The sequence below is a fragment of the Gavialis gangeticus genome, unplaced genomic scaffold, assembly GCF_001723915.1.
Source record: "Gavialis gangeticus isolate Ggan-Ray unplaced genomic scaffold, GavGan_comp1, whole genome shotgun sequence".
NCBI classification, from domain to species: Eukaryota; Metazoa; Chordata; order Crocodylia; family Gavialidae; genus Gavialis; species Gavialis gangeticus.
This window is the reverse complement of record NW_017729033.1, coordinates 66,878,522-66,884,069: the sequence shown is the minus strand read 5'-3', so window position 1 is coordinate 66,884,069 and position 5,548 is coordinate 66,878,522.

Genomic DNA, 5,548 nt, shown 5'->3' with positions numbered 1-5,548 from the left:
TTTTTTTTTTTTTTTTTTTTTTTTCTCTCTGTACTTCTGAATATTTCTATGTTTCTGGTAAATCAGGGCCTTGTGTCCTAAGCAGATGTTTGAAATTTGAGGTATCTAGAATTGGTAGACATTTTTGAAGATGCTAATAATTGGAGTAAACAACTGAAAGAGAATATTGCCTTTGTAAAACTTAAAAGAATTTTGAAACCTCAGCATACTTTTAAATGTTATCAGGTTCATGCTTGCCAATTTGTGGCATATCTACCCATGGCCAAGGTCTAGTATCTCTTTAACTTTACTTTTAAAAATACTTTGTGCAAGCTGTCCAGCTGTGTCTCTAGCTCCTTACCATATGCAAGTATAGATGAAGAACAATAAGAGCCAGATCCTCCTTGTACATGTATGTGGTGCAGATATAGCTGTATAATTGCAGTCTCTGGCGCACAATCACAATTTGAGATTCTACCCTCCCACCCCCTATGGTGAAACAGAATTGCCCTGCATGTGCACCTGCCAGTGGGTAATAGGAGGAGGCCAGATTAATTTGAACATATGTATGGTGCCTTGGTGGTTAAGGTACTTGCCAGAAGAGCTAGGTTCTAGGCTCTTGCATCCAGATGGGATTTGAATGCATTTTGCTTCCCAGTAAAATATTCTAACCACTAGCACTTGCTTGTTATAGCTTTTCTTTGACAGGTTTGGCATTGCCCAGAGCACTCTCCAGCCACCTTTGAAACTGATTGTTTGGGAAGCCAAGAGAGGGACATATATGGAGCCAGGAGGAAGAGTCCAAATTGGAGGCGTGGTGCCCAATGTGATGGGCACTGCCATGGAATGAAAGGGGTCCTAGCCAGAGTTTTGCTTGCAGTGGGATAAAAACCTTCTCGATGCTTAATATCAGTTTTTTATTTAATGAATGTTAAATACAAGGTTCACTGGGCCAGTTTGAAGAGTGGGAACAAGAGATCCCTGGACACAGCTTAAACCATACCCTGGGGGTTAGGGTACTTTGCTGGGAAGCAGAAGATGAAGATGTAAGCACCATTTGGCTGAGGTGAGAAACTTAACATGTGGTGGAGCACCTTTGGAGTGCTTGCCATGTGGCAGGGGCTGCTGTAGGCTGGGGCAGAGCCTAGCAGAGAAGGCAGCCAAGTAAAGCCCCCCCAGATCTCATTCTAAAGGGGGAGGTGTGTGGTGGAGCACCTTTGGGGGTGTTTTCCACTTGAGGGCTCTCACAGGTGCTGAGGGGAGGCTGCTTTAGAGGAGCAGCAGGGGGAACCTCCCCCAGGTACCTTTTTAAGGGGGGGAAGTGTGTGGCATGGCACTGTTGGTGCCTGCCACTTTAAGACCTAGGCCAAGCAGCCAGCAGGTGCCTGACTGCAGCAGCCATTTTAGATTCAGGGCTGCCTAATATAAACAGGGTAGTTCACTGCTGGCAGAGCAGTCAGCAACGTTGCCTGGCTGCAAGGCTGCTGGTATCATCCTGGAGGTAAGGGAGGAACTGTAGAGGATGGCTAGGAGGCTCCTGGTCCTGGGCATGACCCAAAACTGCACCCTGCCGGGAGTGGGTGGCCCAGTGAGCTGTGGTGAGCAAGCCCCCAGGAAATGCCAGGCTGTGATCACCCTGGTGAAAGGCGGGTAGGGGCACCTTAACCCTAGCCCTCACCTTCGGGTGGGTTTTGTGTAACACTGGAGGTAGTTGAGGAGCCAGGCATGGCTGTGGCCACCTGAGCCCACTGGGGAGCGAAGTCCTGTGGTCCCAAGTAAGAGGGCGGTGTGGAGACCCAGTGAGGGGGGTGGAAATGAGGACCCCAAGTGAGGGTGTGGTGTGGAGCCCAGAGTGCAGGGAGTAGGCCAAGTTAGGTCTTCAGATGCCTGAGGCTGAACTTTGGGCCAAAGGCTGAGTAAAGGGGGCTCAGCCCAAGAGAGAGGGGTGAGTCAGGACCCCAGTAAGTCCTCCACTTCTGGGAGGCCAAGTGTGGGTCAAAGGCAAGATCTTAAGTAGCACCATAACTCGCTGCTCTGGGGGGGGGAGTGAGAGTCCCCTGTGAGACTCTGGAGCACCAGTCATGGTGTGAAGTACCCCCAGCTCCTGCAACCAGGAAAGCAGACCCAGAGAGAAGGTGGGCTAGTGGTAGAGGCCTGAGGTAGAATACCCCTTGACTGGTCAATACTGGGGCCAGGACCAGAATGGTCAAAAGGGCCAGGGGCCCACTGTGAGGAACGCCCAGAGCTGAGGGCCTGGGGGTCTGACTGGCCTTGAATGTGAGGCCAGGGCTTGTGTGGCTGAAGGTCCCAGGGGGACCACGCCTGAGAGTGGAAATAGCCTCAGGGAGCTAGGTAGCCCAAATGAAGGTGGAGTAGGCTGCCTGAATGGAGGGATAAAGAGGGATCCTGAGTGGAGGATTCTGGAGCCCAGTGTGGGGCTAGTGTGATTAACAGCTGGACGCTATCTGCAAGGCATGGGTTGCGGCTTGGAGCTGCAGATAACGCCCCTGGCATCGGGGCATAAAATGGGCAGCCTCTCACTTAATTAACATCATAATTAATTATGAACAAGGCATGGCAAGAGAATCAGGTGGATGGCATGCCCAAAGGCAAGTGGGGAACCTAGCACTGTGGCTAGGGGCTTTGCCACACTTATGTTTCTCATTTCTTGGGTAAGTACACTTACCACTAGACTACTGAGCCACAAGATAGGAGTGTTTTTTCACCTTTGGCATATAACAGTCGTTAGTTATGGCTTTTCTCTGACTAAAATCTCAGGACTTTCTTGGCCTTATGCATGTACTTGAATGATTGTTTCCCCAGGGCAGCTGCCTAACTAAAGTACCCCTACTGAATTGCAAAATGGAAGTCACATGGCTACATACCCACCACCACTTTAGATCCCATGGACCACGTCCAGACGAGTGCAGCTGTGTGGTATGTGGTGCCCTAGACATGTCTGCAATGCCACATATCATAGATTCAGGTGTTCTCCATGGGGGGGGGAGGGGTTGACCCCAGGAGATCCCAGGGTCAAAAAAAACTTGCACACAAAAAAGAGGGGTGGCAGCACAAGGTATCCTCCCGCTAGTTGTCCCCAGGGAAACAAACATGCACTCTCATGTGAATGCTGCCATGAAGGGCAAGCGGTGTCTGGACCTAAATATTTGCACTACCCCTCCTCCCCGCCCCACTTCCAGTGCAGCCAACTATTAGAACCTGCTATATTATTCATCATACCTCTGATATATGGGATAATGTTTGCTGCATTGTTTTCTATTGGATGAAAGTCAATATTTCATACGTATCTTGTTCAGGAAAAGCTAGTCTAAAAACATTATATAACTTTCATTACTACTGAAAGCTAGTAGAGACTTTCTGTTTCTTTACAGAAAATAACTGAGAATCCTAATATTACACAGTAGCATGTATATAAAAGCAGGAGAATCATGATCTTCGGGATAATGATCTGGTGGTTAGGACACTAGTTCGGGTTCATAAGAGTTCACTTCAGATCCCTGTTCTTCTGGTAATGTCACACTAGGCCTAATCCTGTAGCATTAAAATTGACAGCAGTTTTATTGTTGACCTGAGTGGGCATATCCAGATGAGTGCACACATGCCTCTTGCCCCGCCTCAAACTCCTTTGTTGAGGTGGGGCAAGAGGCACACACGGGAATGAAAAAATGTTCCCCATGCTGCAAGTTTGCAGTGTGGGGAGAAAATTAGACCCCTGAATATCCAGGGGTTTAAAAAAGACGCTCCTCAATAGAGTGGAGCAAGGCATGGTTTGAGACTGCCCAGAGCCAGCAGGGATTCGGTCCTCCAAAAGAGACGCTCTAGTTTCACCCGTGTGTCTCTCTTTGGTGCTCCTGCTGCCTCTGGCCCTGGTGCTGTCCAAGGTAAGTGTGTGTGGGGGGGGGAGGGGTGTTCATGGGTGGGGGGGGTTTGGAGAGTGGTGGAGAGGATGTCCCAGGGCTGCAGGGGCTGAGGACCTGGCCAAGATCCGTGTGGCTCGCTAGTCCGGCTTTGCACCAAAGCAGGTCGCATGGCTTCAGGAAGTATGCACAGGAGCTGCGCCTCCTGGAGCTGTGTTCCATCCAGCTTTGAACTGGAGCTAGAGAGCCACATGGGGCTGGGCCAGGTCCTCACTCTCCCCACAGGCACAGTGGGGCAGAAGTGAGAGCTGGCCCTGGGGCATGTCTGCCACCCAGCCCAGCCGGGCCTGGCCCATGGTGATAGGACCTGGTGCAGCATGAGGTCCCTGCGTGCCATGCTGGGTCCTGCTGCCCAGCTGGGCCATTCCGATAGCAGCAAGACCCAGCCCAGTATGCAGGGACTAGACGGAGATGAGCCAGGTCCTGCCGGCTCTGGGCTGCTCATGTTGCCTGGCACAGCCGGGCGGCACAAGCAGTCCTAGGGCCGGCAGGACCCGGCTCGGTTCTACATAGTTCTCGTGCACTGGGCTGGGTCCTGTCACTATAGGAAGTGCCCAGCTGGGCGGCAGGACCTGGCTGGGCCCAGCATGTGGGGACAGCATGCTGCGCTGGGTCTTGTTGCCATGAGCCTGTCCTGGCCAAGTGGCAGATGGGCCCCAGGGCCCGGCGCCGGGTCTTGTTGCCATGGGCCGGGCCTGGCCTGGCCGGGTAGCAGAGGGGCCCCAGGACCTAGCTGGGCCTGGCACGTGGTCCCCATATGCTGCGCTAGGTCCTGTCACCATGGGCCCAGCTCAGCCAGGTGGCAGAGCAGCCCCAAGGGTGGCAGGACCCAGCTGGGCCCAGCATGCAGTCCCCACATACTGTGCTGGGTCCTGCCAACACAAGACTGGCCCGGCTGGGTAGCAGGAGGAGCCCCAGGGGTGGCAGGACCTGACTGGGCTTGGTGCATGGTCCCCCTCCTGCTGTTGTGAAAGGTCAGTTATGCACCCTAGGTGAGGGGACTGATCCTCCAGGGTGGAGCTGGGGCCCTGTAGGGGATAGGGGCTGTGGCCCTCCAGTGGAGGGCTGGGGGGGGGCAGTCTGTGTTGGGGGGCTGCACCCTGTGGGCACCAGGGGACCCACCCCTCCTGAGAAGCCCCCACACCCTCAGTCCCCCCCAGCAATTGCCCCACACCTACCTATGGACCAACACACATCCTTCCAGGCACGCACCCTCCTGCCTTCCCCCATACCCCTTCTCACCTCCTTCCTGCAAACACCACATCCCTCCCCATCACACACCCGTGTGTGAAGAAAACAAAAAGTACACATCAACACATGTAGGTATTTAGCATTTATTTTTTCATGATGATAGAGACGCTGGTAGGCTTCCAAATTGCTTTAACATTGTAAATATACCAATAAAGCATTACCCAACTGATTGCGCACTTTCTCTCCTCTAGATGTGTATGTAGAGTAGTCTTTTGTTTATATTGCTGGGGACAGCACAGGTGCTGGTCCCAGGTTCTAGCTCCCCTTGGCTGTAGATCCAGGAGGAGCCAGGCCGGGTTATCTTGCCCCAAGTGGCACAACTTGCTCCACAATGAAGTGCATATCTGCGCACATGCGCCGAGGCAAAAAGCCCTGGCTGA